Source organism: Melanotaenia boesemani, chromosome 5, assembly GCF_017639745.1.
Source record: "Melanotaenia boesemani isolate fMelBoe1 chromosome 5, fMelBoe1.pri, whole genome shotgun sequence".
Taxonomy (NCBI): Eukaryota; Metazoa; Chordata; class Actinopteri; order Atheriniformes; family Melanotaeniidae; genus Melanotaenia; species Melanotaenia boesemani.
The window spans coordinates 4945490-4970429 of NC_055686.1; the positions used below are offsets into that span (position 1 = coordinate 4945490).

Genomic DNA, 24940 nt, shown 5'->3' on the forward strand with positions numbered 1-24940 from the left:
AGCCTGGTGATGAAACAGGTGATCATCTCCTGCTCTGAATGCAGCTGCTGCTGCTGCCAGAAGCCTCTTCTGGTTGCTTTGGGACAGGAGAGGGGCCTGCACAGCAGCACCCACTCCTCATTGAGAAGAATAAACTACTTTCATGTCAGTCTACAAAAGTCTCCAATACTGAAAAGGTCGCTAGATTTGTCACTAGTCGCTTTAAAAGAAAGGAAAAAGTTGTTAATTTGGCAACACACCCCATGTTGGTGTGTGAGTGCGCCCCCTTGAGGTGAGGCAGAGTACTGTTTGCCTCACCTGCTGACTTTTCTCTGCACTTTATTGTACAATAAACAGGAATATTTCTCTCACAAATACATTAAAGACACCACACAGACTGTAGAGAGTCATGGTGTATAAAAAATATTTCTGTAAAGTTGATGTTGGCAATATGCTGATTAACAGAAAACGTGTCATGCAACCCAGTTTGTATTGGACGGTCCAGTCAGAGCTGAGGTACAGCTCGCCTTTTCCTCCACCAGGGTTTCTGCACTGGATTTGATCGGGAAATACTCAAATTTGGCAATTTTTACTTAATATACTGTCAAAAATGCTTAGTTTATGTTCTTCCCTTTTTTTTTTTTTTTTTTTTTTTAACCTGTCTTGTCCAGCATCGTTGCAAACAGAATAATTGTCTGGCTGCTGTCTGGTGCTGGGCAATTTTACTCTATCAAGCAGGGATTTATACTACATGTATAAAGTCCCTCTTGATGAAAAACTTTATTAAATCAGACTCTTAATGCTGGACTCGACCGGAGGGGACAGAGAGAGAGAGAGAGAAAGGAAAGTAGAGAGAAGAGGGAGGGGAGAGAGAGGGACAGAAAGGGTGTGGGGAGTGCGGGTGGGGACTTGAAACATCATACAGAAGACCATGTAATCCATACTACTTACAACATATATAACTACGATCATCCTAGCCAGTAGGTCATTACACAACTAGTTGATAATAGTAACAATAATAATAATAAGAGTAAGAGTAATAATAATAATAAGAACAGAAATAATTAAAAAAAGAAACAAAATATGATAATAGATATAAGTGAAACTGCTGTATTCAAGAACACGCGCAGAGAAACCTGTGTGGATGTGTTGGAGAACTCGGCCACACGGCGACGCAAAGACTGTGTGGAGACGTTCAGGAAGGAGTGACCATGCAGAGTGATCATGCAGATGCCACCTCACTTGAACAGAGGCCAGAGTCAGGCCAGCGGTCCCGAGACCCAGGCCACCAGCCCCCCCGCAGGCAACAGATCCCGACCGGTCCACAGAGACGACCACTGTCCGCCCAGGAAGGCAGCAGCAGGAGACCCCAGCAGGAGCCGCCCCGCGGACCCAGGGCACCGGCCCCGGCGGGCCGAGGCCAGCAGTCCCCGACCCCCCCAGGCACCGGCCGCCCGGGACAGACGGGGCAGAGGGCCCGGGCCCAGGAGCGCAGGGACACCCCCCCCCCCCACAGGCCGAGGGCCAGCACGCCACCCGGGGGGACCCGGCCTGCCCAGACGGCCACCACCAGAGGCCAGCCCCACACCCCAGCGCCCAGCCGCACACCCCGAGAACCAGTCCTGCCCCCCCCCAGACCAACACACACACACACAAACACACACACACTCTCCTTCCACTCCTCCATTTATCCTCCCACGCATACACCATTCAACCCTCACATACTCTGTCCTCCCACACACACACACCATCCTTCCACCATCCATCCTTCCACACACACACCATCCTTCCTCCCACACACTCACCATCCTTCCACCATACACTCTCCCACACCTATCCCATCCTCCCACACACACATCATCCCTCCACCACTCATCCTCCCACACATACACCATCCTCCCTCTCACACACCATTCATCCACCTTCACACCTCCCATACACACACACACACCTTCCTTCCACTACCCATCTTCCCACACATACATCATTCTCCTACACCAAACATCCACCTTCACGTACCCCATCCTCCCACACACACACACCACCCCTCCATCACCCACTCTCCCAAACATACACCACTCCCCCACACACACACCATCCTCCCTCCCATACACCATCCATCCTCCCGCACACACACCATCCTTCCACCATCCATCCTCCCACACACTCCCCCATCCCTGCACCATACATTCTCCCACACATACCCCATCCTCCCACACATACATCATCCCTCCACCATTCATCCTCCCACACCCACACCACCCCCCCTCCCACACACCACGCATCCACCTCCACACACCCCACCCTCCCACACACCATCCCTCCACCACCCACCCCCCCACACCCACACCACTCCCCCCCCCCCCCCCAACACACACACACACAAACACCATCCCCCCACCACCATCCTCCCGCCACCCCACGCCACGGGGGGACAGCCCCAGCCAGGAGGCGAGGAGACACGAGCCAGGCCCCCCACCCCGCCCCCGCCCCCCCACTCCCCACCCCCAAAACAGCACCTTCCCCCCAGGGCCAGCAGCCAAAACCCCCCGGGACAGCCCGCCTACGCCCCGGGCCAACGCGACAGGCCACCCGGCCCGCCCCGCCCCCGGGCCATCCATGGAGACAGGGGCGCTTGAAGACCCCATCCCCCCTCCCTCCCCCCACTAGTGATGGAATATATTATGTGCTGTTTGCAATTAAAAAAAGAGGGTTAAAATTGGGGGGCAGTAACTGCATTGAGGAGGGGGTGGGGCCACCTGAGCAGTCCCACCCACCTGACCTCGCATGTTCCACCCCCCAAAACGTGTTTGTATGTTGCAAATGTTATTTGTGCTCAGTGACTAAGTGGAATTAAAAGCTGGGAGGCATGCTGCCGCTCGGCGAAGCAACAGGGCCACTATGATGACCCCCCTGCCCCGCCCAGCGCAACAAGCACACCTCCCACAGCCCTACCTGTGTATGTAGTGAAGAGTGGGGGAGGGGAGGGGTCAGGAGATGTAGGTCCAGAGGGGAGTAAGCCTCTCCCCTGGAAGACGACCCGCCAGTGGCTTAGGGCGCCCCCGTCCCCCGCCGGCCCCGAAGGGCGTCACAGGCCCGGAGCAGGCACCCCAACCCAGGCACGCCACGAACCCCCCCAGGGGCCAGCCACCAGCCCAAGGGGCCACTTTCCTCTTTCTGAGTGGGAGGGGGGCGAGGCAAAGGAAGGGAACCCCAGGCCCACGCCCCCAACACGCCAGGGCGCCCCCCAGAGGACACGTCCTAACCCCCTGCAAACGCACACACACTCTCTTTTTTTTTTTTACCCCAGCCACTCACACACCCTCTCACACACCTCTATACACCAACACCTCAATACGTGCACATACCTCCACACACACACTTCACGCACATACCTATAAACACACACACCGGTGCCCACATACACACACACTCTCATACCCCTCCATACACATACACCACTACACACGCACTCACATACATACCTGCATATACACACAAGCACCTCCATACATACTCACGCCTCCACCCACTCCTTCACTTCTCCACACACACCTCGACCTCCACGTGCACACACTCATATATACACACCTTCACACACACATCCCACATAGACCTCCACACACACACCCGCACACCACTCACACACACATACACGCACACACCTAGACCCTCATACACACCCACACACACATACAGCACACACATCCCTCTACACCCACCCACACACCCTCATACCTACAGACACACACACACACACACACCCACCTATATACAAACACACCCCCACCCAGGTTCCGGGGCTGCGACCAAGCACCAGGGCACGGACCAACCCCCGGCACGGCACATCCGGACGGGCCCAGCCCCCCCAGCAGCGGCAGACCCCCCACCCCCAGGAGAGGGGGGAGACCCGACACCCCAGAGCCCGGGGCCCCCACCCGGCCCACCCCGGGCCCGACCGGCCACCCGGCCAGGGGCCGACGGACACCGACCCAGGCACCCCGGCAGCCACCCCCCACCGCCACGAGGCAGTCCCACCCCGGGGCCCACCCAATGCCGCCCGCCCAGACCGGAACCCCCAGCCGACCCAGCAGCGGAGCAGCCGAGATCCCCACTCAGGAGACAACCGGAGACCCGAAGCCACCAGGGACCCCCCACCCATATCCACCCCCATCCCAGCGAAGCCGCAATCCTCCACCTACATTAGGTGATGTAGCCAGTCACAGGGGACCAGAGGGAATGAAAGTCATCTGATTGGTTCCTGGAGGAGGCAGACATTGTCTCAATGCTGATGTGATCTAACAGGAGATTTCTAAACTGCTGGATAGACAAATTATTCTTATCTTTCCAGTTCACAAGGATAGTTTTCTTTGCGATGCATAAGACTGCGAGGACCAAGTTTATGGAGTGTATTCCTATGTTAGTGTCACCCAGGTCGCCCAGTAGGCAAAGTGTGGGGTTTGCAGAAAAACTGGTTTTAAACCATTTTGAGAGATCTTCACACACCTTAATCCAGAACCTTTGGACAGGTGTGCAGGACCACAGCGCATGGATGTAGCTATCAGAAGTGTTCTCAGAGCAGTGTGGGCAGATATCTGATGGTGAAAGGCCCATCCTGAACATCCTGTGTCCTGTATAATGAGTTCTATGGAGAATTTTGAATTGTATTAGTTGTATATTTGAATTCTGAGTCATTTTAAACGTGTTTAAACATATTTGTGACCATCTTTTCTGATCAAAGTTATTAGATAAATCATCTTCCCATTTTGAAGTTGGGAGAGATATCCTGTCTTCTAGCTTTGCAAGTAATCTATATATTTTTGATAATAATTTTGGAGTATTAAGATTCAAGAATTCTGCTATTCTGACAGGAAGCTGCAAGTCTAACTGTACAGGGGTATACTTCTTACATATAATTGATTTTAGTTGGTGGTACTCTAAGAATTTATTGCTGTTGATTCCATACTGTGAGACAATTGTGTTGAAAGATACAAAGTTTCCATTTTCTATTATCTGTCCTAACTGTTGTATTCCTTTAGTCTTCCATTGAGTGAAGTTTATCATCTTTTTGTTCTGCAGGATGTCAGGGTTGTTCCAGATGGGTGTAAGTCTACATGGAAAGAGGGAAGATCCGGTTATCTTACAGAATTATGCTTCATATATTCTTATGTTTAATGTCTTTGTAAAGCCCTTTGAATCGCCATGTTGTTGAATTGTGCTGTACAAATAAAGTTGCTTTGCTTTGAATGTAAAAGAAAAAGTCTCACTGAGTAACAACTTGGTTTAACTAAAACTGGTGGGACTGGCACCGACAGGACAAGAAAACAAGGGAAACCTTTAAAACACAAACTTTTTATTGACATAAGACAATAAAGTAAATAAATCAGTTTCAGTTTGCATAATGAAATGATAAAAATAAACCTTGGGGGAGGAAAAATGACAAACTGATGGATGTCGGTGTTCCTGCCTGCTGCTCCTGAATAAAGATTTTTTTTAAATGACAGTAATGGCTAAATTAGCTACAGAACATAAAAGTAAAACAGCTGTAACATGAGCTAATATCAATGAGTGTTTCCAAATAAGTGAACAAGTATGTGTGAAAAAATAATGCGAGAATAAAGAGGGAAGATAAAACAGTGATAGTGAGTAAATAGAGATACACAGGAAATTAGGGAAATATAAGTTAATTAGGAATCAAATTTAGGTGATTATTACTCAGTTATTGGTGGAACATGGAAAGCAAAGGGGGACAAGGCAGTTTTAATAAATATTTAAACAGTTTAAATAAATTAAATTGATAAGTCAGTATTACCTAACTAACTAAGAATTGCCTTTGTGGTTTTCTATTATATAGAGAATTCATTCAAATGAATAACAATGCGCTTGATCAGTACACTGAAATAAATAATATAAGACCATGACACACTTATTCAAACTAAAACAAAAAGGCTGGGAGGACATGGTGTTAAAGCAAAATATAACATACAAAGACAAAATACATTTAAAGAAAATTTTATCACATTTAACAGACGTAAATAAGTTAATACCATCCAGAGTAGTTCCATGACTAGACCGTATCTTCAGCCCTCAGGTCCAAAGACAACATCACGTCTCTTTCTTCATGTTATTGTTTAACCACTTTTACCTTATTATCCAAAGGTACGGCCTAAACTAGTACTACATTACATACTGTGTTCATTTCAAGTTTTCTTACAGCTGAGAAAGTTCACACAGGATCTGAATCTAATTCTGATCATTTAGTAGCAGCACACGTCTAACAGATGAAAAGTTCTAACTAAAAACAATTAAAGTCTATAAATGAAAATAAAAAGCTGCTTCCTGCTTGTTTACAGCTTGTTAGTCTGTTTTTAACTTTACTACTGTAATCATCAGGTAACGACACCATAAACCAGGGCCACACATCGCTATGTAACCAGTTTAAGATGGAGGAGACAAACTGGTTTACCTGCACTGTACTGAACTGGAGGAGGGGCCTGTTCACACAGGAAGAATAACACAGGTGGAGGTGAGTTCCAGCAACACTGAGACAAACTGCATGAACAGAGTGAAACTATGAGGAAGATGAACGTCCTCCTCTTTCCTCAGAAGTCGTCCTGAAGCTGGTTGTGTGATAAGAAGCTTCTCTGGAGGTGAAGTGAAGTGTTGTCAGAGCTGCTGATGTCCTGAAGGACTTAAAGTCTCTCTTAGTCTGACAGGAAGATGAAGATGTTGCTGGTGATGGTCCTCCTCCTGCATGGTAAGATCAGCTTCCTCTCTTCATCCTCACTTCCTTCATCTTCCTCTCTGATGGTGGAAACGTGACATTTCTTCTTCTCTTGTGTGTGTGTGTGAAGCAGAAAGCAGCTTTGTGTTGGAGTGTGTGAGTGTTTCAGAGAGAAACTGGAGAGCTGCCACTGTTTCCCAGATTCCTCCTTTTAGCTGATGAGGGAAAGTTTAGCAGTGAGGACGTTTGCTGGAATTTACTTTGGAAAAATCCAGGAATTTCTTCTGACTGGAATCTGATCTGCAGAGAATCCAGCTGATCCACAACGTAACTACAGATTCTACTAAATGATCGTTGTCAGTCTTTCCCATCATTTCTCAGAGTTGTTGGTCTGCTGCTGCTTCATGAAATATTCCAGATGAGAGGAACCAGTCTTGGTGTGTTGGAGCCAAACAATCAGAATAAACAGAGAATCCAAAGCAAGGAAAGAGTCCACGTATCAGAACAGGTTAGAAATATGAACCAACATGCAGAGGAAATGAATGACATGCTGTACAGATTGTTGAGGAGAGTTCAGGTGTTCACAGGATGAAGTAGAAAAGTGGGATGTGGATCAGAGTGATGGTCAGATCTGAGGAATGAAGTCCAGAAGGCCACAGATCGGTTCTGAGGAAAGAGGACGTTCAGTTTCCTGTTCATCCGGTTTGTGGCAGCATATATATGCATATATATATGCATATATATATATATATATATATCCTCCTGACTACCAGTAGTATAAATTTGTCCTCTGTGGAGAACATTTGTAAAGCTGAATATCTCCATCCCCCTTTAACTCTATTAACCCCACTCATTTTGTTCTCTAAAAAGGACATACAGGGCTTTTGAATGGTACCACATTTATAGGGGTGGGGCTTTGGGAACATCCTGTTTTTCCTCAAGGAAAATGGCATTCATTACCACAATCACATTTCATAAGAAGAAGAAAAGTAAGTGCATAACTTCTTTTTGTGCAAATGTAGTCCTGAAGTATTATTGTAATATTTCTTTAGGACATCTCTTGAGAACACATTAAACCATTTTCTAAATGAATATAACAACATTTTACCACAACATTTAAGAGTTTGAGAATCGTCTTCTGTAGTGGACATTTGTAGCGATTTCCTGAATTTTGTTCTGCATTTTTCAATTAAGAAGAACGAGTTTCATTGTCAGAGTTTTCTCATTACCCTTCAAACAGTCTGGGGAATTAAAAAAAATATCGATTAAACAAATTTTTTTTTTCTGGTAGTCGGAGGAGATGAATAAATGAATGAATGAAAATGAATGAAAAATACTTTATTAATCCCAAAGGGAAATTCAATATTGTAGTAGTAGTAATTTTTTTTTTTTTTTTTTTTTTTAGTAAAACAATCACATTAATTAATTAAGGGCTTTGTTCTTCAGCCTGATAGCTGCTGGAAGGAAGGATCTTCTGTATCTCTCTGTCTTGCATCGGACTTGAACAAGCCTCCCACTGAACACACTCTGTTGTTTCGTCACGGCGTTGTGTAGAGGGTGTGAAGGATCTTCCATTACCTTCGTCAGCTTGTACAGAATTCTTTTTTTGATGATCAACTCCAGCGGCTCCAGAGTTACTCCAAGCACAGAACCGGCTTTCTTGATCAGTTTGTTAATTCTTTTCAAGTCTCTGGTTCTGATGCCGCTGCCCCAGCAGATTGCTGCAAAGCTGATTGCACTTTCAACAACAGACCTGTAGAACATTTGCAACATTTTGGTGCAGACGTTAAAAGATCTCAGCTTCCTTAAGAAGTAGAGTCTGCTCTGACCTTTCTTGTAAATGTACTCAGTGTTGCTTTTCCACTCAAGTCTGTTGTCCAGCTGAACTCCAAGGTGTGTATATATATATATATATATATATATATATATATATATATATATATATATATATATATATATATATATATATATATATATATATATATATATATATATATATATATATATATATATATATATATATATATATATATGTGTGTGTGTATAAATATATAAATAAAACTATGTCTTTTTGTCTTTTTTTTTAGGAGCAGTTTACCATCCAAATATCATTTTTTCCTGCCCATTTGAATGGGTTTTGACTGACAAAGAGAAATGTCGGTTCTTCTTTTTTAAGTGCCAAAAAAAGTGAGATATATATAAATTCGGGCTGTCAAACGATTAAAATTTTAATCAGATTAATCACAGCTTACAAATAAATTAATGATGATTAATCACCATTCGCAAAATTTGCCCATTTTTACTGTATTGTATCAACAGAACGAGCCAATGCTACAAATATTTACTGTTAACTGACCTTCCCTTGGGTAAACGTCAGATGTCCAAGGGTCAGTAAAAGCAGCATGTAATATACTTCTATACATACGCGGAAAAAATTGTTGGTACTCTTCAGTTAATGAAAGAAAAACTCACAATGGTCACAGAAATAACTTGAATCTGACTAAAGTAATAATAAATACAAATTCTATGAAATTTAACCAATGAAAGTCAGACATTGCTTTTCAACCATGATTCAACTGAATTATTTAAAAAATCAAACAAACGGTTCCTGTAACTGTCAATGAGACTTCTGCACCTCTCAGCAGGTATTTTGGCCCACTCCTCATAAGCAAACTGCTCCAGTTGTCTCAGGTTTGAAGGGAGCCTTTTCCAGATGGCATGTTTCAGCTCCTTCCAAAGATGCTCAATAGGATTTAGGTCTGGGCTCATAGAAGGCCACTTTAGAATAGTCCATGTTTTCCTCTTAGCCATTCTTCTGTGTTTTAGGTCATTGTCCTGTTGCAAGACCTATGACCTGCGACTGAGACCAAGCTTTCTGACACTGGCCAGCACATTTCTCTCTAGAATCCTTGATAGTTGTGAGATTTCATTGTACCTGCACAAATTCAAGACACCCTGTGCCAGATGCAGCAAAGCAGCCCCAGAACATAACAGAGCCTCCTCCATGTTCCACAGTAGGGACGGTGTTCTTTTCTTCATATGCTTCATTTTTCCGTCTGTAAACATAGAGCTGATGTTCCATTTTTGTCTCATCTGTCCATAGGACATTCTCCCAGAAGCTTTGTGGCTTGTCAACATGTAGTCTGGCTTTATTATGATTTGTTTTCAACAATGGTTCCTCCTTGGTCGTCTCCCATTAAGTCCACTTTGGCTCAAACAATGACGGATGGTGCGATCTGACACTGATGTTCCTTGAGCTTGAAGTTCACCTTTAATCTCTTTAGAAGTTTTTCTGGGCTCTTTTGTTACAGTTCGTATTATCCGTCTCTTTGATTTGTCATCAATTTTCCTCCTGTGGCCACGTCCAGGGAGGTTGGCTACAGTCCCATGGATCTTACATTTCTGAATAATATGTGCAACTGTAGTCACAGGAACATCAAGCTGCTTGGAGATGGTCTTATAGCCTTTACCTTTAACATGCTGGTCTATAATTTTCTTTCTAATCTCTTGAGACAACTCTTTCCTTTGCTTCCTCTGGTCCATGTTGAGTGTGGTACACACCATGTCACCAAACAGCACAGTGACTACCTGTAGCCTTTATATAGACCCACTGACTGATTACAAGATTGTAGACACCTGTGATGCTAATTAGTGGACACACCTTGTATTAACTCGTCCCTTTGGTCACATTATTTTCGCTCTTTTCTAGGGGCACCATCATTTTTGTCCAGGCCTGTTTCATGAGTTTATTTTTTTTTTAAATTCTGTTGAAACATGGTTGAAAAGCAACGTCTGACTTTCATTGGTTAAATTTCATAGAATTTTTATTTATTATTACTTTAGTCAGATTCAAGTTATTTCTGTGACCATTGTGAGTTTTTCTTTCATTAATCAAAGGGTACCAACAATTTTGTCCACGTGTGTATGTCGTTCTGTATAATCTCTACCGTGTTCTAGATCATAATGCAGAATTCATCCAGCATCATCTCACCAACCGTCTACACATGATCGCATGGTGAGAACATCTGTCATAAAACCACCAGATGTTGACAGATGAAGATAAACAGCTGATATTGATGAAGAAACTAATAAAACTGATGATCTGGCTAAAAACACAAAGGTCTCATTTGTGCCCCTCTTTTCCTGGCCTGTACCCCTACCTGACCCCCCTTCAAAGTTTTTCTAGACTGTTTTTTTTAGCTGTAATCTACATTTGTGTTATTGAATGTATGATTTACGAAGTTTAATAGATTTGCTTTCATGACATAACTTTAATAGCTAGCACTGAACCAGAGTGAGCCTGACCAGCAGGGTTTTGCTGGGGGAAAGATTATTATAGGCCAGCAACTATTCTAACAGCTAAATACGACTAATATTGATGTTCAGTCTAACTTGTGAAAAGTAATCGTCTGTTTCCAGCTTTCAGTTGTTCTCTGATTAGAACAAGAAAACGCTGCACAGAGCTCTGGCATCTCTCCTCTGTAGTAGCTGCTGATGTGTAGGTTGGATGAGTTGTGACCGGTCCAAGATGGCGACGACCATTCTCGCGCTCCAGTAGCCAAAGCAGCATCTACTCTTTTATGTGTATGACAGGCACTGCAGCGGGCAGCCCTTCCTCCTACAGCAGCTATCTGGTGGACCAGTTGTTTAGTATTGCCAACGTAGCAACTTTGTTGCTGTAGTCAGCGAGTTTTCAGACCCTCTAGAGACTCTTGAAGAAGTGACTAGACAAATATAGCAACTTTTTCTGGTATTATTGGAGAGTTTTGGAGACGGACATGAAAAAATGTATTGCATACTTTTCTCTTTGAGCAGCGGGTGCTGCCCCAGGCCCCGCCCCGTCCACATGCTATCACAAGAGACTCATTTCTTTAGCAGCATCAGTACCAGCTCCCAGTAATAGTCCCAGTTCCCAGAAACAGTTCCAGCTAATGTCTACTGTGGATAAAAATATGTAAAAAGTTCATCTTTTTAGGTGTTTTTATGGTATTGTTTGGTTTGTTGTTGTTTTTTTATAGTATCATGACAACCCGATTCAGACCTGTCAGTCAAACAGACCTTCAAAGTGGACGTGTCCATCAGAAAACATGTCAAAGACAAACATGAGAAGATCTCAGAAGGTTTGTTGATGTTAGCTGGTTCCTCACTCTGTGGTCCAGAGAACTGAAGTCATATGACCAGATATTAGGGGACAACAGGAGGACGTGGAGCTTTTTCACACGGTAACAGATGCTCCTTCTTCTTCTTCTGTGGTGGATTCCCAGCAGTCAGACTCCTGCTGTGGTGTTGTTTCTGACATCAGCACATGTGGTCGATATGATGTCTTCAGGTCCATCATCTGCTGCATTGATCTGTCTCAGCTGAGGACGGATGAGAAATGAGACATGAAAGCTGCTGAGACTGTTCCTCTCTGTCTTTCTGTCCTCTCAGTGTCCTCTCTCAGACAGTAAGACATCAGGGATCTGGTCTGTAGGACACTATCTGGTCCAGTTTCCAGCGTTTCTCTTCATTCTTCCTGACTTCTGAGCTGCTGCCTGTCGGCCAACTTAACAACATCAACTTCATTAAATGAATCGCTGTAAATGAATGTGAGACAAACCCACAGCTGATCTGTCTTTCTGTTTGTGTCCTCACAGTTTCCCAGCATGCCCTGGCTGGGGTGTTGGAGGTGAATGAGGGGGCGGAGTCGGTCCTTCTGCCCTGTGAGTTCGATGGTATTCCACCTGAAGAAAACCTCAGAGTCGTGTGGACTCGCAGCGATCTCAGTCCCAGATTTGTCCACCAGAGAGGAGAAGAAGGTGATCTGGAAGAACAGAACCAGCGTTACAGAGGACGAACATCAATGAAACCGGATGCTTTAGACTCTTCAGACTGCAGTCTCACTCTGAGAAAACCACATCTGTCTGACATCATTTTTTAGATGTTTTCATTGTATTGTTTGGGTTGTGTTGTTTTGTGATGTTCTGACTTTGATTTAAAAACATTTTCCCTCTATAGTTTTGAAAATAGCCTCGGGCATCGAACACCATCTTTAGTGTCCAGTTTGAAATTTTACTATCATGACAACCCGATTCAGACCTGTCAGTCAAACAGACCTTCAAAGTGGACGTGTCCATCAGAAAACATGTCAAAGACAAACATGAGAAGATCTCAGAAGGTTTGTTGATGTTAGCTGGTTCCTCACTCTGTGGCCCAGAGAACTGAAGTCATATTACCAGATATTAGGGGACAACAGGAGGACGGGGAGTGTCTCCATTTTTATTGGACGTTTCACCCTCTGATGGAGCTGCTGACATGGAGCTTTTTCACAGGGTAACAGATGTCCCTTCTTCTTCTTCTTCTGTGGTGGATTCCCAGCAGTCAGTCCTGCTGTGGTGTTGTTTCTGACATCAGCACATGTGGACGATATGATGTCTTCAGGTCCATCATTTGCTGCATTGATCTGTCTCAGCTGAGGACGGACAAGGAATGAGACATGAAAGCTGCTGAGACTGTTCCTCTCTGTCTGTTCTCTCAATGTCCTCTCTGTCTGTCCTCTCAGTGTCTTCTCTGTCTGTCTGTCCTCTTAGCGTCCTTTCTGACTCTCTGTCCTCTCAGTGTCCTCTTTGTCTGTCTGTCCTCTCAGTGTCCTCTCTCAGACAGTGGGACATCAGGAATCTGGTCTGTAGGACACTATCTGATCCAGTTTCCAGCGTTTCTCTTCATTCTTCCTGACTTCTGAGCTGCTGCCTGTCGGCCAACTTAACACCATCAACTTCATTAAATGAATCGCTGTAAATGAATGTGAGACAAACCCACAGCTGATCTGTCTTTCTGTTTGTGTCCTCACAGTTTCCCAGCGTGCCCTGGCTGGGGTGGTGGAGGTGAATGAGGGGGCGGAGTCGGTCCTTCTGCCCTGTGAGTACGATGGTATTCCACCTGAAGACAACTTCAGAGTCGTGTGGACTCGCAGCGATCTCAGTCCCAGATTTGTCCACCAGAGAGGAGAAGAAGATGATTTGGAAGAACAGAACCAGCGTTACAGAGGACGGACATCAATGAAACCTGATGCTTTAGACTCTTCAGACTTCAGTCTCACTCTGAGAAAACCACATCTGTCTGACAGCAGCAACTACACCTGCTCCATCACTGATGGAGTACATGTACGGAGAGTAACGGATGTTGAGCTGAAGGTGAAAGGTGAGCAGCAAACACCTGCTGTAGATACAGGTCAGAGGTCAACCTGAAGGAAGAACAGAGTGAAGGAACAACCTGATGAGTCCTTTATTAGAAGAGTAGAAGAAGAAGAGAACAGAACTTTATGTTCATGCTGCAGAACAGTGAGAAGCAGCTTGTGGGTAGAAGATGTTCCTGATTCTGTTCTGGTTTTGTCCTGAGTGCTCTGTAGAGTTCTCCAGAAGGCAGGACGGGGACCAGGGTGTGTCCAGGGTGTGTCTCGTCCTTAATAATACAGCTGGCTTTCTGCTGGAGTCCACCAGTGTAGATGTCTCTGAGGGGGACATGTGGTCTCTGTCTCCACTCTGGTCCTCTCACCACCTGCTGGACGTCTTTACTGTCCTCTGCTGAGCTGGTGTGGATCAAAGTCAACAGGGACCAGCTTTGATGTGAGAGAGGACGAGTCTTTTAAAACATCTGGTGGTGACGGGGTGAGAGCGACTGGACAGGAATCATTCAGACAGTTTGATGGAGGCTGACTTAAGGCAGGTGGGGACCACAGACTGCTGTAGCAAGAGGTTGGAGATGGTTGTAAAACCTCTGCTGGATCATCTGCTCATGACTCCAGTATCCGTCCAGTAAGTCCATCTAGAGCAGCTGGGCAGGCTGGTTCTGACGTGATACTGCTAGTGGACTGGTTCTTCTCAGTAAGACCAGGATCAGTGTGAGCCTCTCTGTTGTGGTAGTTGAAGTGAATGAAGAAGTGGTTCAGAGGGTCCGGTAGGGTGCAGTCCATGGAGTCCTTCTCCAGGCTCTGGTGGGTCTTTATAAACCTGCAGATCCCAGACTTGAAGGCAGCATCTTGAGTTGCCTTCAAGTCCACATTCTCACTGTTGGCTCCTGGTTCAGGAAGACTTCAACAGTTTTAGTTGTGGTCAGACGTTGATGGAGGAGAGTCCAGCTGATGTGTGAGCGTCCAGGTCTGTCCCCTCTGCAGATGTCCCCCAGTCTGTAAAACTGAAACGGTTTTTACTAAAGGTCTCTGTCTACAGATGAGGGTTCATAGGCAGGGATCAGGGACAGAGATAGGTGGTCTAAGAGTCCCAGATGTGGTGGAGAGGTTCCTTCATTGGCATCTTGGAGGTTTGTGTAGAACTAGTCTAGATATTAACAAACCACTGCATGTTTGTGGTTCACTTCATGTATTCAGGAGAGTCCAGTAACTAAAATGGTGTAAAAATTATTTAGTTTTCTTTCTGTTCCTGATAAAAAATGAAAAAGCTGTGACTGAATAATATTGTTGTGTCTTCTCAGACCATCAGGAGGAGGTGAAGGTGACTGAGGGGGCGGAGTCTGTCATCCTGCCCTGCAGAACAACACCTGACCTGCCCAAAGACGTCACTGTGGAGTGGACTCGCTCTGATCCAGATTTAATGATGGTTCATGTCTATCCAAACACAAGTAAAGAGTTTTTGAAACAGAGCAAGTTTTACAGAGACCGTACAGAGATGTATGAAGACCTGCTGAGATCTGGAGACGTCAGTCTGACCCTGAAACACCCCACAGACAGAGACACGGGAAGCTACATCTGCACCGTCTACAGAGACAAAGACATTCTGAGACAGAAAGTAGTTCTGATACACGTCAAAGGTCAGTGATGTAGATACAGGTCAGAGATGTAGATACAGGTCAGAGATGTAGATACAGGTCAGAGGTGTAGATACAGGTCAGAGGTGTAGATACAGGTCAGAGATGTAGATACAGGTCAGTGATGTAGATACAAGTCAGAGATGTAGAAACAGGTCAGAGGTCATAACTCTTCCTTTTTTCCACAGAACCATTTCCACCCTGGGCCACAGCTGTTCTGGTTCTCCTGGTTCTGGTTCTTATCGTCTCTGCTGGTGTTTTATATCATTTTAGGTTCTATTTCATGTCAGGTGAGTCTCTAAAACTACACTACCCATAATGCTGATGGTCATCATGAGTCTTCTTGTGGTTTTTTTTTTTGTTTTTTTTTAGTGTTTCCAAATGGAAAGTTTATAATTATAACACGTACATCATGCTGCAAAACATAATCATAGATGATCAGTAACAAGAACATAGAAACAAAAACAAAATAGACCACTGTGGGCTAAACTTCGATAAACAGCGATACGGTTATTCTTTCCATGCATAGTTCTAATAGACAAATCAACTAATGAATAAACGATATTCTAACTGAAACAAACTTATTATAAATTATGTGATACGCGGTCAACAGAAAATGCGACCACCACTGAGCTCACCCCACTTAAATGCATACGTTTGTGCTGTTAACTATAAAGTAGTTTGAGTTTGAGCTTCCAATTGAATAGTGCCGCGTTATTATGATGCGGTAGTCAAGGCTTAATGAGCAGATTGAAGCCAGAGAAGTTGGAAGCGATATAGTTTTTTGACATGTGGTGCATGTACGTGTAAAAGAGTGTTTTTTAAGTCATTAAAACTTGGTAAACACGCACTCACCTCACTCGTGCTTCAAATACTAGTCGCAAGACTGGCTCAAAACGATGGTACAGAAGACAAGCCGAACAGAGTGCCATAATATTAGTCAAAAAACTCGCTAACGGAGCTTCGTTGGATCGCCTGGACGTACAAGCGATGTGATAAGCTTGCTGCAAGAGAAAAAGCATGAGTTTCGACGCAAAAGCTTATAACAAGACTGGCGTTTCCACACACAAGAAAAGGTACTTTCCTGCTTTTGCTTTGGATAGTACGAAGAAACAAAGATTCTCTGGCATGTGAAGATACAGGAGTCCAGAGAAAAAATTAAGGCGAAACGCTCTGCTCCAAGAACAGTAACGCGCACAATTGAGCAAACTTGACGGCAAGTCTTAACTTAGTCAATGTGGAGTTTGATGATATTTTGAGAAGTTGTGGCGTATGTTTTTTCCTTTTAAAGAAGTCACCTGAATAGGAGGCTTGGAACTACAGCATGCAACTTGAGCTTTAAGCTCCGCAAAGTGAAAGATGGCTGATGAAGAGGAGCAGACAAGTAAGAAAGATGCTTCAGAACAGGGAAGATCACGTAAGCTAACTGAAAAGGCTTCAGAGGAAAAACTGCAGAGGTGTATTGCATTGAGGAGACGCAAATTAGGAACACTGACAAGCAGAATAAAGGAGCTGGAAAAATTAATGGGAGATGCTAAAAACATCCAGAATGTGCAAGATTCGATGGAAAATGATTTTGCATTATTGGTGAATGACTTTCATTGTTGCAATAAAGAAGTTATAAATCTTTTGGAAGAAGATGAAAAAGCATTTGACCAGCACACCTGGTTTGAACCTAAAATTGCAACAATCAGAGACTTTATGAAAACAGCCAAAACGTGGATAGCAAATGAACAGGAGTACATGCCACCACAACATGAAAATGTGCATGAAGGAGGGTCTGATGTTATGGATGAGTTGCAAGAATCTGTTAGACCAAGTTACAGCATTTCACAGGCAGGGATCGGAAACGCTGAAAAGGCTAGTTTATGTAGTGCAAAAGAAAGTCGAGCATCAGCTGTGTCACGCGTTTCTTCTACCCGAGCAAGACAGGAGGCAGAGCATGCAGCCCTGCTGGAGCGTGCAGCAGCGTTAACCAGAAAGCAGGAGCTTGAATTCGAAGCGGCTAGAATCCAAGGGGAAAAAGAAAAGTTAGAGCTGAAAACTGCGTTGGCTGAAAGTCAAGCGAGATTAAAGGTGCTTAAGGAGTATGGTAGTTCTGAAGACGTTTACAGTGGTCATGTATCAATGCGAAAACTACCTTTTGGATCCATAAAGAAGGAAAAGGTTAGCGTGATGACGCCGCTACAAGCTACTGATAACATGCACGTTAAACCTCCAATGCAGCACCACCAATCATCACCACTTTCTCATCCAGTTCCAAGTTATCAGCCTAACACTCAAATGGACAAAGGTGATGACATAGTTGCAGTCTTGCAAAAACAGAATGAAATCACAGACCTACTAGTAAAACAACAGCAGCTGTCTCAGCTGCCGATGAAGGACATTCCTGTGTTCAGAGGTGATGCTCTACAGTACAAAGGCTTTATACGAACTTTCGAACATGCAATAGATCAGAGGACTGACAATGATCAGGATAAGTTATACTTCTTGGAACAGAATCCAGAAACACATGTTAAACCAGGAACATTAAGCAAAACTGTGAGCGCCTTTGAAAAGCCATGCTTGTACTGTCAGCAGTCACACACTCTGGCTTTGTGCAGTAATATCAAAGGTCAGCCATACAAAGACAGAGTGGACTTCCTGAAATCAAAAGGTTTATGTTTCGGATGCTTAGTTCCTGGCCATCTCGGAAAATACTGTAAAAGGAGAGTTGAATGTAAAGAATGTACCATCAAACACCCTGAAATCCTGCATATTGAAAAAGAAACAGGCTCTGCCGGGTCTGAAAAGAAGGAAGATGCTCACGGAAATGAGATTTCCTGTGCCCAAGTCTCAGTTCAGCAACAACCTTGTAGCCTTACTGGGGCCGGAGAAGCAGAATATGTGCTGTCAGTAGTACCGGTGAAAATTAAATCAAAAAAGAGTGATAAGTGGGTTGAAACTTACGCCTTTTTAGACCCGGGGAGCACAGCAACATTCTGTACTGAGGATCTACAAAGAAGACTCTGCGTTCGAGGTCAGCCAACACGAATACATCTCAGCACTATGGGACAAGAAAAACCTGAAGAATCAAAGGTAATAAACAGTTTAGCAATTTCAAATCTGGAAGTGTGTGGGTGGGAAGACACCAACTTCATCGATTTACCGAAGGTGTTCACACACAAAAACATACCTGTACACAATGGGAATATGCCTAAGCAAGCTGACATCGAAAATAGGTCTTACCTCAAAGAAGTAAACCTGCCAGAGATAAAATCAGAGGTAGGTCTCCTTATAGGAGCTAACTGTTCAAGAGCTTTGGAACCATGGCGTATTATTAACAGTCAAGGTGGAGGACCTTATGCTGTGAAAACCGCCATAGGTTGGGTGGTGAATGGATCTGTAAGAAAAGAACTTTAAGACACCACGAATGGGACACCTCATTTTTCGGTAAACAGAATCTCCATAGTTGAAATTGAAAAACTGTTTGTTGAACAGTACAACTCTGATTTTCAAGAACTAAAGTACAATGAAAAAGAAGAGATGTCTCAAGAAGACAAACATTTTATGGAGTCCGTGCAGAGAACAATGGTGTTTGAGAACGGACATTACAGTATCGGACTGCCATTTAGGAACAAAGATGTCAAAATGCCCAATAACCGAAGTGTGGCAGAACAGCGCATAACCTGTTTATTAAGAAAGTTTCAGAGAAGTCCTGAGTTCTTTGAACACTACAAGAGCTTTATGAGCACCATCATTGATAAGGGCTATGCTGTGCAAGTTCCGGCACATCAGCTAAACCGTGACGACAACAAAGTGTTCTACATACCACACCACAGTGTGTACCACCCCAGGAAGAAGAAGCTGCGTGTGGTTTTCGACTGCACAGCCACTTATCAGGGAAAATCTTTGAATGGAGAGTTGTTACAAGGCCCTGATATGACTAATACCTTGGTTGGCATCCTTTTGAGATTTCGCAAGGAGCCTGTCGCATTAATGGCTGACATCGAGTCAATGTTTTACCAAGTCGAAGTACCAGATCATGATGCTGACCTCTTACGTTTTCTTTGGTGGCCTGATGGCAAAGTGAATGAACCCATAAAGGAGTTCAGAATGACAGTGCACCTCTTCGGAGCTACTTCTTCACCAAGTGTCGCCTCGTATGCACTAAAAAGAACCGCAGAAGATCACAAGGATGTTACATCACAAGAAGCTGTTGAGACAGTGCTGTGTAACTTCTACGTGGATGACTGTCTCAAAAGCTTGGCAACTGAAGATGATGCAGTTACCTTGGCACAGGATCTTCAGACCTTGTGTGCTAGTGGGGGCTTCACTTTAACAAAATGGATGAGCAACAGCAGGAAAGTGTAGCATTCTATCCCACAACCTCATCGAGCAAGTGAAGTAAAAGACTTGGATCTGAGACATGATTCTCTGCCAGTGGAAAGAACTCTTGGAGTTCAGTGGGACACCGAAACTGACAACTTTGCCTACCAGATAAATCTACAAGACAAGCCAATGACTAGAAGAGGAATTTTATCTGTTGTCAATTCCATCTACGACCCCTTTGGCTTCTTGTCACCTGTTATCCTGCCTGCTAAACTCTTGCTGAAAGAACTCTGCAAAGAACAATATGGATGGGATGAAAAGATTGGTGAGAAACATGCAGCAGATTGGAGAAAATGGATCGAGGATGTTACTCACCTCTCCAAGTTCAAGATAAACAAATGTTTGAAACCTTTGGATTTTGGATCTACTGTTGCAGCACAGCTGCACCATTTCTCTGATGCATCAGAGTATGCATATGGCGTTGTGTCTTATCTGCTATTGGAGAACAAAGATGGAAAGAAGCATTGTGTGTTCCTTATGGGGAAGTCAAGAGTGGCTCCGCTTAAGTTGGTCACCATCCCTCGTTTGGAACTGACCGCGGCACTCATAGCAGTCAAAGTAAACAAGATGCTGCAGCAAGAACTTCAAATCCCATTGCAACAGTCTATCTTCTGGACAGATAGCACTACAGTGCTCAAATACATTAACAGTGAAACCGCTCGTTTCAAAACCTTTGTTGCTAACCGAGTTGAAATGATAAGAGAAGCAACCAAGCCGTCACAATGGATATATGTTAGCACAAAAGAGAACCCTGCAGATCAAGCCACCAGAGGCTTAAAAGCTAAGAACTTGGAACAAGCTGGAACGTGGTTCAAAGGGCCGAACTTCATAATCAGAAGTGAAACGGACTGGCCAGAACAACTGAAACAAAGAAATGAAAGTCTCTTAAATGATCCAGAAATCAAAAACAAAGCAGCAGTACACACAACTAAAGTCAAAGAAGAAAACGAACCAATGAATGAACTGATAAACTACTACTCAGATTGGCAAAGACTGAAAAGAGCAGTGGCCTGGATCTTAAAGGTAAAGAAGACTCTTTGGAAACTGAAAGAGGAAAGAAAAAGGATAGTAGGAGCAACCAGTCAAACTGAAAAAGGAGCAGAGTGGCAAAAGACAAAGTTGAGACAACATATACAGGAATACAGAAAAACTATTGGGAATAAAAAACTTACCTTGGAAGATCTAGTAGCTGCAGAGTTGGAGATAGTACAGTGCCCGAAGATGCTAAGCATCCAGCAATTCTGTCAAAGAACAGCAAGGTATCCACACTGATTCAGAGAGACATACATCAAAAAGCAGGCCACTGTGGGCGCAGTTATGTTTTGGCGCAGCTGAGATGCAAATACTGGATACCACAGGCCAATGCAGCAATCCGAAGGATAATCAACAAATGTACTACATGTGGCAGGATAAGTGGAAAGATTGGGGAGCAAAGCATGGCAGATCTACCAGAGGATCGTCTCCTGTCAGATAAACCTCCTTTCTCGAACACTGGTGTTGATTTCTTCGGGCCATTTGAGGTTAAAAGGGGCCGGGCTACGGTTAAAAGATATGGTGTGATCTTCACTTGCCTCACCCTGAGAGCCGTACACATTGAAGTTGCAGACAGCCTTGACACGGATTCTTGCATTAATGCAATACGACTTTTTGTGTGCAGGAGAGGTCAAGTTGCTATCATGAGATCAGATAATGGCACAAACTTAGTATCTGCTGAAAGGGAGTTGAGAGAAGCCATCCAACAACTGGATAATGACAAAATAGAGCGAGCTTTGCAACCAAAAGAAATAAAGTGGATATTCAACAGCCCTACAGCCTCGCACCAAGGCGGGGTTTGGGAGAGACAAATTCGGACTATCCGCAAAATCCTCAGATGCCTACTAAGGGAACAGACAGTTAACGATGATTGCCTGAACACTATATTGTGTGAAATTGAAAGCATCATCAACAGCAGGCCTCTCACTATTGTTTCAAATGATGTAAATGATGTTGAACCTCTGACACCAAACCACTTGTTGTTGATGAGATCTCAACCCAGTGTAACCAGGTGGTTTTGCATAGTGAGGGAGGCTGATGTTTCCGACGCTATGTGCAGCCGTGGGGGCGTGGCAGGGCGTGTTTCCACCTCCGTGTTGCCCGCGCTGGCTGATCAAGGGGATTATAAACAGGTGCGGGTAGCCGCATTGTAGCTCTCTGGTTTTCTGCTGTATGCAGCATCTGAGTGCGTCGCTGCGAGGTTCTGGCATTGTTGATTCGAAGCAGAACTGTGGAGTTTGCCGTCGGGAGTCGTGGATGTCCCCCAGTCTGGCTGGTGAAGGTAATTGACATTAGCAGTTGAAGGCTGTGTGTGTGGTTGTTGACAGCAAGCTGACGTTAACTGTTCCTCATTAGGCTGTGCTGAGGGGGTGTTCGTGTGGGTGCGTGAAGGAAGCTGTGTGCAGGTAAGAGTTATGCGCAGCAGATGCGAACGCGTATAATGATGGACAGGTTGGATGGCTAATTCTGTTCTTTGGTGTTACAGATTGCCCCTGTCCTGCTATGTTCTTTAGCTCCTACTAGGTTCTTTAGTCCCTGCTGTGTTTCTTTAGTTCGTCAACATCTTGAGCGTCTTCAGCGTGACACCAGGCTCTGTTATCTTAGTTGTTGCCCGCCACACCTCGCATTGTCAGATCGTCTAAGCTGGCTAAGCTTGAGCCGTAGGGGTGACGTGGTCGTTCCTGCCCCGCGGTTTATTTGCGCATTTAGTTTTATTTGGCTTTCCCCCCGCATTTATGGTTTGGCGTGGAGGGTTTGTGCGAGACTTTTAGGAGTTTGAGTGAGGAGGGATTTCCTTTTGATAAGTTTAAGTTTGCACTTAGTTTACTAATTTTGTTTGAGTTTGATTACTAATTCATTAATTGTTTGGTTTTCTTTATTTTCTTTTGTTTGCAGTGATTTTTTTATGTTTGTAAGTCCCGTCTGCTCAAAGGCATGTTTTAAAGAATTTAATGTGAATAAAGAAATTATTTTTGTATGACTGTTCGTTTCTGTCAATCAGTAGCCTGAACAAACTTGTGTATTTTATAATAGGGAGCTCTAGACCTTATTTTAGAAATTGGTTTGGTCTACCAGAGGACCCTTGCAGTCCCGTCCTTGGTCACGATCCGGGTCGTCCCCCCGTGTTACACCAGCATGCCTCCAGGCATCTTCAGTAAAGATGACACATACACAAAAAGACGATGGAAACAAGTCCAATATCTTGTGGACTTATTCTGGACCAGATGGACACGTGAGTATCTCTCACTTCTTCAGGAGCTACAGAAATGGCTAAAGCCAAAGCGGAATTTCATGACTGGAGACGTCGTTCTGCTTGTGGACAGTTCCTCCCCACGCAATTCATGGCTCATGGGAAAAGTCATGGAAACATTACCAGACTCCCATGGGACAGTAAGAAGAGTGAAGATACAGACCAGGACCAGTCTGCTGGAAAGACCTCTAAATAAGCTATGCCTGGAAAAGTGAAGAGAAAGGACATTTAGTGATTATGGTCATTTGAAGTATTTTGGCTCAAGGTATTTTGTGTTTGTAATGGCTTAGTCTTCCTGCCTAACCAATTAGGGGCCGGATTATGTTAGAGCCAAATTCATTGTTTTACCTGAAATGATAATTTTTTTGGTTAAGAGCAAAGTGTTAACTTTAAAGAGTGCTAGTTTTGTTATAACGTAAAAGCATGCTTTGTTAAATGCATACGTTTGTGCTGTTAACTATAAAGTAGTTTGAGTTTGAGCTTCCAATTGAATAGTGCCACGTTATTATGATGCGGTAGTCAAGGCTTAATGAGCAGATTGAAGCCAGAGAAGTTGGAAGCGATATAGTTTTTTGACGTGTGGTGCATGTACGTGTAAAAGAGTGTTTTTTAAGTCATTAAAACCTGGTAAACACGCACTCGCCTCACTCGTGCTTCAAATACTAGTCGCAAGACTGGCTCAAAACGATGGTACAGAAGACAAGCCGAACAGAGTGCCATAATAATATATTTACAAAGTTTACACAGATGTAGGTTTTATTAAACTTTATTTTACCACATTTCAAGTTGTTGAAGTACATTAAAATAAGAACTCAGTTCAGACTTTTTAAAAAGAGAAAAAGAGGAAAGTTTCTTCAAGAATTTCATTTTATGTTTGTTAAACTTTGCAAAAATAATCAGTAAGTTGATGATATGATTCATTGTTAGTGGAGTTAGAATTTCTAAATATAAATATCAGGTCAGACTCATTTAGAGAGAAATTCTTATCCAGATGTTTCTTGAGATCAAACTGAAAGTCAGACCAGAAATTAGACACATCCACAAAATAAATGTTTTTCAGTTTCAGAGTCATTTTGGCAAAAACTGCACTTTTTACTTAAACCGGGTTTTTATTTATAAATGAGACAGTTAACAGGAGAATATTTCTGTGTAATTCTGAAGAGCCGTTCTTTCATCTTGTTGGACAGTATGAATTTATAGGGAGGAGCAGATCTAGCGTTCCAGGTTCTACCATCTAGTGATGCTTCTAGCCATCTGTATCCAGCAGCTTGTTTTAGTAGAAAGCAGTTTTCTCATGAAAGCGCTGTTAACCTTCTTATCAAAGATGGAAACTCCGTCCACTTTAACACTGTGGTTAGTTCTACTGAAGGAAACGTGTATATTTGGTGGCACCGTGATGGAGCCGTGGTACCGGATGGGAGGGCGTTAATAACAGTGTTATATTCTCCTGGAGGAACGGGAACACTGGATTTGCTCTTAAACTCATCGTATGAATATAACTGAGCATCGTTATCACAGAGCTGCCTCACTAGCAGGATGCTGCTGTCAAAGCAGTGTGTGTAGAACAGACTTATGTGTGTGTGTGCTGCAGGCGATGTTCCACAGAAAGAACCTGTGTGGAGAACAGCTGTGTTTAGAAAGAAGAACCAACACAAGAGAACTCGTCTATGGAAACTTGACTTGATAGGAAGTTTTCCAGCAGCATACGGGCGTATTGATAGGAACTTCAGACCAGCTAGTTTTTAAATAAAACATTTGGGAAGATGTTCCACGTACTATCA

At 44.0% G+C, this 24940-nt stretch overlaps 2 protein-coding genes and 1 long non-coding RNA gene across 3 annotated transcripts in view; 2 read left to right on the top strand and 1 right to left on the bottom strand.

Annotated features, from left to right (window-relative positions):
- The window catches only part of LOC121640415, a 601409-nt gene that overhangs the window by 555097 nt on the left and 21372 nt on the right, over window positions 1-24940 (top strand). The gene's annotated exons all lie outside the window — the stretch shown is intronic.
- Window positions 1-24940, bottom strand: part of LOC121640441 — a 292781-nt gene that overhangs the window by 156986 nt on the left and 110855 nt on the right. The gene's annotated exons all lie outside the window — the stretch shown is intronic.
- Window positions 18513-22420, top strand: LOC121640568. Its single transcript, XR_006010500.1, has 4 exons — window positions 18513-18524; window positions 21939-22190; window positions 22265-22314; window positions 22395-22420. It is a non-coding gene; the product is annotated as an uncharacterized LOC121640568 (long non-coding RNA).